Below are 15,002 nucleotides of genomic sequence, written 5' to 3'. Positions count from 1 at the left end.
AGACTTATTGCCTCCAAAACCACAAAACAATAAATTCCTGTTATTTAAGCCACCCAGTTTGTGGAACTTTGTTACAGCAGCCCTAATAAACTGACACACCAATATCATTTCTGAGTTAAGGCTTTTGCACTAGCTCTTGCTGTGCTTAGAATGCTGTAACATGTGATCTTCCCATTTCTGATCCTTTCTTCATTTACAGATCTTAGCTGAAGGATTCCCTCCTCACAGAGAGCTTTCAGCACCACCTAATCTAAAGCAGCCCTACTAGTTTACTTTTTGTCATCACTCTGCTTTTATTTTCTTGTTCAGCACTCACCACTCTAATATTTTTTTCTTGCAGATTTAATTGCATGTTTGTGGTCTATAACCCTCCCCACCACACACACACTAAAATTTAAACTTCACTAGTAAAAAAGTTCAGGAATGTACCATCCCGAATTATGTAGCTTTGGTATATTAATTATTTTGAGTAACAGGCACTTTTAAAATAGCATATACAAGGAGGGACATTCTCTGAACTCCTCTTATCTGCCTACAGAAAGATATTTCAAAAGGAACCCCATTGTCATAGATCCCCTCTCTGGGAGTTTCATCAACCAGGGAAGATTAACTCTTATCACAGGAGAGGAGACTAGAAGTCGACACCACACCTAGACAAATTTTGTTAAATATTTCCTATCTCCTATCTATTCTTCTAAGGGCCCATTCATCACTGCTAAAAATCATTTACTTTCCTGTAAATTCCTTACATCTCTCTTCCTCTTCCCCTATTAATACAGTGTCAAAAATACTAAATGGAGCCACTTTAAAATTGAGCCAGAGCTGCCATGCCAGAGGAATTGATTTGCAAATCTTATTCCTGAAATGTTTGAAATAGTTTATGGCTATGTTACCCTGAACAAGCCCTATCCCATCTGATCTCGGAAGCTAAGCAGGGTCAGGCCTGGTTAGTAGTTGGATGGGAGGCCACCTAGGAAGACCAAGTGCTGTAGGCATAAAATAAAATAAAATAAAATAAAAAAATAAAAACTAAGGGATTGTAAGCTGACAAGGTCCTTGCAATCTGTGAGGTCAACCAAGGGTTGCCTCATCTAAAAAATAGAAATAATAATAATAATAAAATGTTTAAAATACTAAAACAGGGCAAAATAAAATCTGGACTGGGCCTAAAGCAACCTATGTCCCAAGGAACTGTTTGCAAAGATAGCAAGAAAGCAGATATTATAATTACCAAACTGATAGCTATCAGACTGAAAATTTTTTAAAAAATGTTTAATATTAGCATCACTACATTAGCTTTTCTGCATCGATAGAAAGGCCTTCCTTGTATTGATGTTATTGTTCCCTTTCCCTATCTCTTAAACACCCATTGACTTTGTCTCATAAGCAGAACATCATTTGGGCTTTTGCCTGAATCAGTGCTTTCCAAATAGCTATTCTTTAGATCTCCAATAAATGCTTGTTGCCTCTTACTTTGAAAGGCCTTTTGTTTTAGGTTAACAATCGTATTTTAGTCCTCAAATCTCACTTTTGAGGGAATCATTACTTTTTTATGATGCCCCAGTACACATAATATTAACATTAAATATTATGTTTGTATATGTTTTCTTCTGTTAATCTGAGTGTTGTCAATTTATTTCCTAGACCCAGCTATGGAACCAAGGAGGGTAGAAGAAAAGTCTTTCCTATTCTACACTGGAGAACAGAAAGCTTTTCTATTCTGTTCACTGCTGAATTCCCAGGATCAAGACTCATGCTGAGTACACATCAAGTTCTCAGTAAGTATATGTTAAATGGAAAAATGGGGAGTAAATAATTGTGAGTTAAAGTGAAAGAATGATTTATGTCATTAAGCTTTTGAATGTTTGTTGCATAAGATGAACTGTAATATCCAGCTTCTACCATTATTATGTGAAATTAACTTTCTCTACTTCTGTTACCTTTTCTATAAACTAGAGAAACTAACAGTGCCTACCTATAGGGTTGCTTTGAAAATTTATGAGAGAATATATGAAAAGCACTTAGAACTGTGCTGGCTAATTAACAGATATTCAGTAAAGGTTAGTTCTTTGTTCCACACTGGTTCTTAATTAAAAGAAAAAAAAAAAGGTTTCTCTCTCTTCCAAATAGAGTTAGACTCAACCCGCCCATGCTTGCTGTAGAAGGCTAATAATGGCTTCCAAAGAAATGTCCATATCTTAATCCCCAGAATCTGTAAATGTTATCTTATTTGAGAAAAGAGTCTTTGCAGATATGATTAGGTTAAGGATCTTGAGATGAAGAGACTACACTAGATTTTATCCAGGTAAACCCTAAATCCAACAGCATGTGCATTCAGAAGAAAGGGAAAAGGGAGATATGACATATACACACAGAGAAAAAAGTAATATAAAGACAAAAGTGGAGATTCAAGTGATAACAACCAAAGAAGAGTTTCCTCTGCCCCCCACCCCAGAAGTGGAAAAAGAGAGCCTCCAGAGGAAGTATAGCACTTATGATATCTTTTGAAGTTCTAGGACTGTGAGAGAATAATTTTTTTAAGGCCATCTAGTTTGTGACAATATGTTACAAGGGTCACAGGAATCTAGTACACTTGCCCTGTCTGTTAATATTGCCAAGCGGCTAATGAACTCAGCTATGTCACTTGATCAAAGAGTCTTCTCATTTGCAAAGACTCCTATGATAAAGTTTAATTTATAAATTAGGCATAGTAAGAGATTAATAACAAGAACTAATAATAAAATAGAACAATTATTACAATATACTGTTATAAAAGTTATGTGAATGTGGTCTTTCACTTTCAAAATATCTTACTGTACTCTACGTACAGAATGAATATGCTGGACAAAGAGATAATTCACTCCCAGGGAGAGACAGAGTGAGACAGCACATGATTTCACCATGTTACTCAGAATGCTGTGCAATTTAAAACTTTTGAATTGTTTATTTATGAAATTTTTCATTTAACATTTTGGACATTAAATGCAGTTGACCAAAGGCAACTGAAACCATAGAAAGTACAACTGTAATTAGGTGAGACTTCAGTCATGTACCACATAACTTTCTGATCAATGAAGAACTGCATGTACAATGGTGGTCCCATAAAATTATAATGGAGCTGAAAAATTTCTATTGCCTAGTGACATCATAGCATCATAATGTAATGCAACGCATTGCTCATGTGTTTGTGATGATGCTGGTGTAAACAAATCTACTGTGCTTCCAGTTGTATAAAAGTATAGCACATACAATTATGTACAGTACCGAGTACTTGGCAATGATAATAAGCAACTATGTAACTGGTTTATGTATTTACTATGCTATACTTATGCTATAACATATCATTATTTTAGAGTATACCTTTTCTAAAGTATACTTATATAAAAAGGTTTGATGTAAAACAATATGCTATGTTATGCCAGCAATAGTCTCATATATCAAGGGTTGCCCAGTGTCTTGATCACATCATTTTTTCTTGTGTTTGATAGAATCTAGTGTTGTTTTGTTCTTCATGGTCCTTAAGCATACAAAATTCACTGCTAATCTTGTCAGTAAGAGTCCACATTAAATGACTGACCTGGAGACAAAATTAAGAGTGATTAAGGACTGCAGAGGTAGAAAATCAATGATGGTTATTGCTTACCAGTCAGGCATATCCCATTTCACCATCGCTGTAAGTTTGAAGAACAAGAACAAAGTGATGACACTGTTAAAGAATCTGCTTCACTGAAGAAAATGAAACTAACAAAAATTCAAGAAGGGCCTATATCAGAAATGGAGAAACTTATAATGACTTAGATTGAAGACTAGACATAGATTCATACCCATCTCAACACCATGATGATCATGGCCAAAGCAAAAAGTTTGCTTGCAATGTTTAAAGAAAAGGCTGGACCTGACTATAATGTTAAGCTTGCTGCTAGCTTTGGGTGGTTTAAACAAATCAAGAATTGTTATTTGTTACATAATGTGAAAGTGAATAGTGAGTTAAGGATCTTGAGATGAAGAGACTACACTAGATTTTATCCAGGTAAACCCTATGCTGATGAGATGAAGAGACTACACTAGATTTTATCCAGGTAAACCCTATGCTGATGAGAAGGATGCTGGGACTTTTCTCTCTACACGGCCTTTCATCTTCTTGTAGGCTAGCCTGCGCTTGTTCATATGGTGACAGAAGGCTTCCTAGCAGCATAAAAAGGGTAATTCCCAATAAGCAAACACTATTCATGTGTCTCCTAATACTCCATTGACCAGAGCAAGTTACAAAGCCAAGTTCAGATGCAAGAGGTAGAAAAAAAAATGACTACCTCTTTATGGGAGAAGCTTCCAAATCATATCACAAAGACCATACCTAGAAGGAGAGGAAGAATTGTACTCATTATTTTGTTTACAAAAGCCAATGAAAAAATAAAGCTGATAGATATGAACTAATTCCCTAAATTTAGGCTGACCACTACAAAATTATGAATATATGTGTGTATAAATTTCATATGATTCATATGAAAATCTATAAATCACAATCAGTAGCTCATTTAGAGAAAGACTGTGTTTGAGAATCATCTTATTCATGTGAATGTGCACCAAGAATTCTAATGTTAATAGGACCCTCGTGTGTTCATCCAAGAGCAGAATTTGGCCCACTGTGTATGCCACTCACTGCCTTTATTTACATTATAAATTACCACATTTTATTATGTCTACTCCCATAACATTTCCATTATAGTCTATTATTTTAATATAATATATTAAAATAGAATTAGCAATTAAATTACTATGACATTATTCATACAACCTAAAGTGTTTGACCTCAATCTCTAGAAGCAGGGGGATTTGTAATTGACTAAATTTCTATCTATGTATGTATGGACTACTTTAATTGTACATGATATTTTCTTGGTGTTGATATGACCAGAAATTCTGCTTTAATTCTATTCATTTCTCATTAGGGAGACTAAGTTATATTTGGGAGACCATTTGAATTCTTGTTTAGATTATCAGAGTTGAAGGTGTTTGCTCCATATGGTCTCTGTACCTCATTTAAATTCAATTATCTCCAATGTGTCTTCTAATTTGTTATTTTATATAACTATTTTAAATTTCTACTACATATTAATTGAAACGTAATATGTTCTTCATTATCCTCAAGTTAGTTTGTATATATATATATTAGAAGCTCTTATGAAGCAAGGATCATATTTTCTTTGTCATTGCATTTCTTGTAGTGTTAGTCAAGCTAGTAAGTGCCTAAATAGTGTCTGATTATATTCTTTAGGGCTGTTATAATAAAGCACCACAAACTGGTGGCTTAAAACAACAGAAACATATTGCTTCATGGTTCTAGAGGCGAGAAGTCCAAAATCAAGGTATTGGTGTACACCAGTATGATTTCAATTTAACTAATTATGTCTGAAATGGTCTTATTTCCAAATAAGATCACATTCTGAAGTACTTGGAGTTAGGATTTTAATGTATCTTCTTGGAGGGCACTCAATTTAACCTATAGTTGTAGGTAAATAAATATTTTTGGAATAATAAATAAACATGCAACTTTGCTAGATAGTGTTCTTCATGCATTTCTACTGTCTATAAAAGAAGTATTGGCCCAGGAAGATGTGTGAGAAAAGAACATTATCAGGAAAATAAATAATTTATGAGGTTCAACTCATGAAAAAAAGCCTATAGGAAAATGTTCAACCTCAATAGCAGAAAAAAAAAATGTATAAATTATGGGCAATATCTTGGTCAGAAAATGCAGTCCATAACATGAAGGATAAGAAACAGGACATTCCTACATTTCTTTTGCCATTTCGGTTTCACTTCCTTAGATAAGTTTGTTATGATTTCTCTTCATGGGCCATATCACCCTACTATCATGGTTTATCAACCACCATGTACTTTTCTTTGATTTAAAACTTGCTACAATTGTGATTTTACATTTATTTATGTGAATATTTGATTATTGCTTTCACCAGTGGACCTTAAGGTCCAAGATGATTGTTTCTATTTTTATTCCTCATTATAGCTGCAATATTTAGCATAACATTCGATAGCAGGTGCTCAGTAATTTTTGTTGATTGATTAACTAAGTGAATAAAGGAATTGGTGAGATGGGCTAACATTTTACCTTTTCAATGTCTGTAGAAAATATTTGTTATTATATTTTTTAAATATAATCAATATAATAAAATATTTATTATATATGTATAGATTTACATATATGTTATTGTATTGTAAATATATAAATTATTATATATTTTAAATGCTTATTTAATATAAATAAGATAAAATACAAGCAAGATTACAGAGCAATGTTTATCCACTTAGATGAACAAACTATTTTTAAGTAGTTTACCAGCACTCAGTGCATACAAACATTTAGTATGCTAATTACAGTTAGTAACTATGCACCCGTTGTATAAACTTTTTCTGTTGGATGGACTAAAAGTAACCCCAATTAAAGTGACTAGATACACTTGAAAATTATAATGCTAAATTTTGTATACATATTTTATATCAGTTTTAAAATTATGTTAGCTTGTCGTTTTCACATCTAATCTAATTTAGTGTTTCCTGTATACCCTGAAATTAAAATGGGATGCGTTTTGTAGACACACACACACGCTGCAGTGACACTAATTATTCTTCTTCAATTTCAAGTGAATCATATTCTCTTTAGGATTTAGGGAATCACCTTCCTAATCCATGCTGTTAAAAATGAATTAACTTGCTCTGATATTTTAGAGAATGTCTAATTATTTAATTATCTCTGTTATGTGAATAAAGCTGTGGTGAATTCCCTACCTAGCATCATCATGTTTTTCCTTAGGGATAAATCTCATTTGAATATACAGCAAGTTCATACACACACACGCAAACACGCACACATCATAATGATATAATGTTGCAGAGCAATTTTAATTAAAACTATTGAGAATATGTTGCTGTTGTATTTTAAAATCATTTTCCTCTGAGAATGATATAAAATGGTGATGTGTGTACTCCAGTGGGAGACCCAGCAAATGTTAGCTTTCAGTCACTTTCCTGAGACCATGCAGAGTTCAACTCCAGTCCCTGGTTGGGTTCTTGTGGGAATAGAAATACCACACTCTTGGCTTGACATCACTGCTATTTCCAAATGTTACCATGGTGATCACCTATGCAGTATCACCAACCCTTCTCACACAGCTCAATTTGAGATTCAAGTTTCATGTTTCCATGATTATGGGAGGGTAATTATTTCATTACTCAAGGGAAGAAGATTTAGGAGGTAAATAGCTCTTCATTAAATCTTAAATGATTCTACTCTTTTTAGGCCACAGAAGTGCCAAATATTAAAGTGATGAAATTCAAAAGGGTAAAACATGACCAAGAGTTGGATAAATTTAAATTTTGTGTATTATACCATAAATATTTTTCTGTAGTGAAAACGTTTTGCATAAAGTATATTGTGTTAATAATTCATAATTTAAAATAATTTTTGTGTAAAATAAATTCATGGGAATGTTTGTATATATATTTGACTAGAAATGCCTATAAAATAGAGGTATGTTATAAACAGACCTGGCTTGGGAGAAAATGTGATACTTTATAAGGCATACTTTTTTTTAAGCATCTAAATAAGAATTTTATTGTAAAAGAAAGGATTTTCATTGTATGGATGATTCTTTCATACAGAATTATTGTTTCTTTTATGTACTATTGATGTTTGAAGATTATGCAGTTGAAAATAAATATTAATGTGCAATATTTCAAAGTATATTTGTTTTTATGACATGCCATTGGATAGTTAGGAATTAAAGATATTTGGAGAGTATTTAAAATATAAAAATTAGCTATTCATGCCATGTTCTTCAACTATAGTACAAGAGGGTGCCATGATGTAGGGTCCCTGGAAGGGACCTTGAAATGCTATAAAATTTTTAAACCAAAAATGTTTGGCTGACCTATACTGTATATTACTTAAGTTATGTCCACTACAAGACAAACATTTTTAAACACACTGTGTTCTTTCTAAAGATGTTTTTACTTTTTTTCTGTTTCTTTTTTTCTGCATTGCCTCTGACAAAAAGTCCATTAAAATTTTTAAAATTAAAGAAACATGGAAGATTAACTCCTATATGTGACAGAGGTTGTGCAATTCAATAGTCATTTAATTTTGATTTCTCTGAGATCTTGTTATATGATGTACAGACTTAGAAAAGGCAAGGAGAAATTCAATCATAATCATTTTCCAGAAGAAAGACAATATGTTTTAAGTCCATTTTATCCTTTCTTGGTCTTCAATATTTCCCACCACTGCATTAATTTACCTGTAGTGGTAATAGTTTTTTTTTTTTTCTTTCTGTTTTTTAGTTTAGTTTAGTGCAAGGAAAATTAGCCAGAATTGATTGTTGGAAGGCTCACTGATTGAGTAATTAATTAATTAAACATTATTCATTCATAAACCTCTGGAGAGGTGAAATGGGAAGGTTAAGAGGTTCAGAGTGTAGTCTTCAGTGCCTCTTTGCTTATTATTTATATGTAATGCATTAAAAACTCACTTAAGTTATTCTAGTTTACACACCTCTCAAAATACAGACTGGAAGATGGACACACACAAAAAATAACTGTCTACTACCAACATAATTGTATAAGTCATAGAAACACTCAATGGATATTAGGGTTTCAAAAGCTAAATCCAATGTCTTAATACAAATAGAGTCCTCCTGAAGTTTGTAGAACACCGAGGGGGATCATAGTCCAGCACAGAACAGCCAACAGCTCAAACAGAACGTTTCCTGATGAACTGACTATTCTGATATTCCTCATGCCTTGTCTCCACTGGCGTGTCCTGTGGCCTGCAGTCTTCTCGCTGAATTTATCTCTGTGTCACTCACTAAAGTCTCTTCCCCCAGACTCCCATTCTTCCAATTCCAGGGTCTTACTGAAGGAATATGCAAAACTCCAGTCAGTTTTTAAGCAAAATAACTTAGATATCATCTATCCAAATGCTGCAAGTTGGTGTGTATGTATGTTGGGGAGAGTTCGGGAGTGGAAATGTGCCTTCATAACAAAAAGGCCCATGAAGTTGTTTATCTTCAAATAAAAGCTGTTATTTCTTTTTAAAAAAATATTTAAGTATAGTTGACACATAATATTATAATAGTTTCAAGTGCACAACATAGTGATTCAACATTTATATACCTTAGGTGATCACTGTGATAAGTCTAGTAACCATCTGTCACCATGCAGTTATTTAAAATTTCTCTGCTTTATTGCTACAGCCAGGTCAAACTCCAGCCAGCTTTTAAAAGCATATGTTTTTCCCTGCTCTAAATTTGCTATCAATAAATTTTGGTTAAAAACATTTGTTGCTAGTATATCAAATCATCACGATATACATTTGAAGTATATAATAGTTTTGTCAAATATTCTTCAATAAAGCTGAAAACAATTTCTGTTGCCATTTATCTGAATTGCAATAGACCTTTGAGGCCCATGAACAGTGTTAACGTTGGAACTATGAATGGATGAGGCCCCTGAGTAAATAAGCTGAGAAAGCACCAGTCTCATTGCTTCTTGCTGCAAGTTCTTTTCAAGGTGTGCTACTAAGGTAAGCTCAATTGTGCCACAATGTTAAACTACCTCAGTGGCTTCACAAAGCAAAAATTATTTCTCACTAGGGCAAAGCCTCCTGTGAGTCTGGAGGACACTTCAGGACAGCTGTATTCAATGTGGTGGCTCAGTGGACTTGTGGCTCTCCTAAGAGTGCTGCAGCAGGAAGAGAGAGAGTGGAAAAGTGGGCAAAGGCTTTTCCTTGGCTCAGTCCGAAAGTCTATGTGTCACTTCCACTCACATATTGTACAAAACCATTTGCCTCAGATCTCACTTAACAGCCAAGTGCTGGGCTAAGGAAGGAAATAAAAACTGATATTGAGAAGTTCTAGTAGAGTATCTAGAAAAGGGCAGGAGAATGTGTAAGGAAGTGGAGAAATCCTAAGCCACAGAATGGCATTTTCTTTATTCACAACCGCTCTCGCTGGAGGTTTTACTATGATATGCTTCTGTGGAATGGAACCTGTAATGAAATAAGAGAACACTTCCTGAGAAAGAGAAAGCAGCCAGTGTGCACAGCCAGTGTGCCATAGCTTAGAGAGGAAAGCAAGAGGGACATGGCAGTAGTTTGAAGAATACCGAAACATCATACTTTGAATTTAAAGGGCAAAAAATCTACCAAATAATTCAGTGTCTACCAAATAAAGTACTATGAGAGGAGTAACAACATTATTCATTCAGTGTGGATTAATGGCTACTATCATGTCTCCTGAGCAGAAGGATTTACTAAAATAACCTCTTAGATTCATTTTGTGCTAACAATTCTATTGACTACCCTAATTAATTGCCAAAAAACTGTTAATAACCATGCCATCACAGACCATCATGTAAATGAGCTTTAAAAAGTAAAATCTGAAGAGCAATCTTGTCATTCATTTATCTGAACTAATTATAATGTAGGAATAATTCTCACAGCAGGTGAATACCTAGAAAAAGCAAGCTTTTGCAGGAAAGCAAAACATTTTAGATTTGACATCAAAATTTTGGAAGAAACAAAGAGCTTCCTTTTTTTGCAAGACAGCAATTTGTTTTATTTTTTATTTTTTTTGTTACAATCACAGTTTTAATGAAGTATTTGTAAAAATATCAAAAAGCTATGGAAAATTGTGCTACTAAGTTGTTTTAATGGTGATGAAATATATCAAATTCTCATTTTATTTTCTTGAAGAAATTATTTCCAGATTCAACAAGGCAGAGAAGGTGTTACATTAGAAAATCAATGGGTATTCATAAATTGGCTGTTTTGTTTTAGTGCCACTATAATTTACAGCTATAAAATGTAGAATATATTAGTTCTTAGGAAGGTAGCCTGGTGCATACTTTTTAGCTGGGTGAGTTTGGGTTTGCTACTTTTTATCTCATGGAGCCACAGGTTGCAAAATTGCTGTTCAGACAAGCTATTATGGTATGTAATAGACCCATCTCCATTGTTGACGTATGGTAAGTATTTATTGACGCCCTTCACTTTTAAAAGAAAAACCTGTAAATATAAACTGATTTGTCCTATTATGTTAAAAAGTGCTCAAAAGGAATCCCCAGAGGAATATATTTGGAAACTTTTAAGAATAGTCTGAATAAGAAGGAACTATAAAACTCTTTCTAGAAGTAGGTGGTAGTTTTAAATTCTGTGTCTAGTGAAATCAATTTTTTAAAAATTTAATTTGCCTTTTGGGAGAAAAGTTGCAAAGTCAGCATAGATGGAAGAAAAGCAATATACCCTGGTAATTTATCCATGGGAATGTATCTAAAAGAAAGTCATTAAAGTTATCTAGAAGAGGAAGTATCTCATGAACTTCACTTACAATGCCCACCTGATGTGGGATAGTTGAGAGAGAAGTAGAAGAGCACAAAGAATCCTAAGTCACAGAAAGTCTTATTTTATTTTTAACAAACTATCAATGGACATTTTACTATGATATGCTTCTGTAAGATTTTCTCTTCATTTTGATTTTAGTAAATGAAAATTTTGGGGAGTGGTATAGGCTTGCCAATAACTTTATGCAGCACAAACTCCTATATCCATAAAGTATTAATATCTTTTGTTAAAAAAAATATCCAAAACTTGTAAATAAAGCAGAGAATGACTGAATGACTGGTGACTCAAAGTCATTGTTTAACAGACTCACCAGAGAATTATTTAATTTTATAGGAAAATCCACTGGTATTGACTTAAGTATTCGTAACTTAATCATTTTTTACTATTTTCCATTTACACGTTAACTTGTATGTATCTGGCTGGTAGAAAAGATGATGTCAAATGTTATAATTTAATTTCTCTATAGGACATTAAGCAATTTTGTATCTATTGGCAAATCCATTTCAGCATTCTTTGACTATTATTAAAATAAATTATTCTGACACTTGTTAAAGAACAGTAAAGAAGATTGTGTTCAAGGGACTACTGCCAGGGGGTTTTGCAGTATGTGGGAGAAAGATTGGACTCAATACTGAATACAACAAGGAAAAGTGGGAATTTATAGCTAAGGAGCAGGCTGCAAGAGTCAGTAGATGAAAAATTGCTAAGAGGAGATATTAAGGCAGAGAAGATTCTTGCTAAACTGACCTAACAGGATTCTTACTGAAGGCAGGCCAGGGTGATCAGATATCACCTGGGGGGTTGTGATAGAAGAGGAATTTGATTAGATGTTGAGGGTGATTAGATATTGAGGGTAGCAATTCTTTCTAATCTAACTTAGTGATATTCTTGCTACAACTGAGTGAGGCAGGCCAGACAAAGATGGACACTAAAGTCCAAGGTCAAATCCTAAAGGACTTAAAGGAGCCTGATTACAATTAGATCAAAAAGAGAGTCTTTGCCATTATATCACTCTCTGTTTCTCAAAAATCTCCTTTGAAATAGGCTTTCCATCTTACTGACTTCTTCATTAATTAGTTAATAAATATCTTTGATATGTATTTATTTTATATTAATATGAAAAAATGTTTTAAATTTTTTATTTAAAATATTATACTTTAACCCCTCAATGATAAGCTCATTTTTTATGTGAAAGTGTTTGAGATATAATTTTCAAAGTCGTGGAGGAGATAATGTCCTTCCACAGTAGACTAATCCAACTGTATGCTATAAGTCAGTTTTTTTTATTTCAACTGATTAGGGCATCATTGCACTCATTTAGTAAGAACGTCAATATCTTTAGTAAGAATATGTTCAATTAGGCAATAACATATCAAAAGTTTCTCTTAAGAATATTCCCACATTTTAATATTTTAGGAAACAGGAATTATGACAAAAGAGCTATCATTTTATGTGCTCTGCAAATGTAAGATGTGGCATGATACACATTCCATCAGTTATTGCTTAGGTTAAGTGTCAGCGCCAAGCTGCTCAAGAAGGGAAGGTTTAGGTGGTGAGATACCCAGGTGAAAAAATGCATGAGAGGTTGACATGAAAATGAAACGGCAGGCACCAACTTTATTGCAGGGAGCACACCTCTGCTGCTTCATCTTCTGCTCCCAAAGGGACCGCGTGGGCTCTTTTTTATATGTCAGAGAACAATAGTGGCATTTTGCCACACATGCATGATACAATAAGCTGAACCATGCTTACATATGTTAGGCGCAGGCACACTACTACACTAATATAACATTCTAAGTCCAGGTCATCATATTCCTAGCCAGGAGCCTGGATCATGGCTAGACCTTGGATCACAGCCAGACCTTGGGCCAGTCAGGCCTGGCGCCGGCACTCCATCCCTACAGGGTCATGGCGTGGGATCTGGCCCAAAGGGTGCTACCTTGAGCCCACAATCCACGACAGCAATACAGAGAACAACAAAATACTACCAGGCTACAGGCTACAAGAACTATGGTGGCTACTGCCTACAGCCAGGAGGACCCCAAGGAATTCCACCAAGTTGTTAAGGGGTCTTCTCCCAGGGCATGGATGGTTTGGACTTCAGTATCCATTTCCTGGAGGGCTGCCTGTGCCTAGTCGGCATGATCAGCAATATAGACACAACATTCTACGTAAAGTAGGGCCCTAGACAACGTTTAGGAGGTCAAGGGCCATATGGTTCTGCAAAACTACTTTCTGCATTTGTGTGGTTTCATCTATTAAAAGGGTTATAGCCTGACACATAGCTTTCAGTGCCTGTGTAGTGTGCTGGGCTAAAGCTTCACCTACAATTCTACATCTATAGATCCCGCACCTGGAATGAATAGTGCCAGGGGATAGAACCACCATGTTGCCCGTTTCTGCCCATGCCAGGGGTGATATACAGGATCCCAATTACGAGGCAATTGGGGCAAAGTGGGTAACACGTGTCCAACTAATATAAATGTCCCCAGATATAATGGCAGGTCCAATCAGTGGGCAAATAGAGCCAGCCCTAGTGCCTGCAGACCCAGAGATAATCTGCAGGTAGCCAGTCAATAGGCTCTGTATCACTATAACTTCGCCCATTTCAACAGACGGAAATATTAGCAAGGGTGGTGTTAGCACACATCTCAGGGAGTAGCCACCCTACAATAAAGTTGGGTACAGATCTCACTTGCTCTATGTAGTGGGGGGTCTGCTCCTGCAATTCCACATGTTCCCCCGCCAGCTATCCCCACCCATTGGAAATGGCATAGCCTATGAGTGGTAGGGGGTTGCAATGGTTGAGGAAGAGTAGTGTTTCTGTGGCCCATTGTTGCTGGTCCCACTTAGGTGTAATATTCCAGGTATGCGGCATGTCCAGTTCTCAGCCATCGGCATGTCCAGTTCTCAGCCATCTGGAGTAATGCACCACAGCAATCCCTTGGCCACTTCCATTGGCAGTCCAGTACGCACCCAGCAGTGGGAAACATTATGGACAGCAGCAAACACATGAGCCCAGGACATGACACTATTTCCTGTCGTCAGCCTGGGCAATAGGATAAAGCAGACAAAGAGACTTTTAGGAGCAAGTCTCATCCTTCTGGGAGGATACAGGTCACTTATCCATCTTGAGACAAAAGAGTGGCCATGAGAGGAGCTGCCCCTGGCCTATGGTACCAGACAGTTTCTCCAAGGGTAGCAGGCCAGGGGATCTCCACTGGCATTAGAGTATAGAGAAGAATGGGCCAGAAGCTAAGGACAAAACTCCCCGTTAACAGTGAACCCTCCACTGTCGTCAGGAGTGACACTTGCAAGGGCATGGACCAAATGCAAATCCAGGGTTTTACCCGCAACCCATTGTATAAGCTCTGTCCCCAAAACTACACCAGGGCCAACCACAGCTCTTGTATTACCCGTACAGTCTAGGGCCATGACCAGGTGGCCTGTTTACCTGCTGCCAATGGTTCTGGGGCCAGCAGGAGCAAAGCTCCCTTGTAGGCCTGGGGAAAGAGCTGTTTGGCAGTGGTGCCCAGGAACACTTTGATAGCCCATGGCAAGCCTGCTACAACTCTGTCAAGGAGAGACA

At 35.7% G+C, this 15,002-nt stretch overlaps 1 pseudogene; it reads left to right on the top strand.

Moving 5' to 3' along the window:
- The first annotated feature begins 876 nt into the window (after positions 1–876).
- LOC120593842 (uncharacterized) lies at positions 877–995 on the top strand (annotated as a pseudogene).
- The last annotated feature ends 14,007 nt before the right edge of the window (positions 996–15,002 follow it).

The sequence above is a fragment of the Pteropus medius genome, unplaced genomic scaffold (assembly GCF_902729225.1).
Source record: "Pteropus medius unplaced genomic scaffold, Ma_sr-lr_union100, whole genome shotgun sequence".
NCBI classification, from domain to species: Eukaryota; Metazoa; Chordata; class Mammalia; order Chiroptera; family Pteropodidae; genus Pteropus; species Pteropus medius.
Note: the sequence above shows the minus strand (reverse complement) of the source record. Positions and strands in the feature narration are given on the sequence as shown.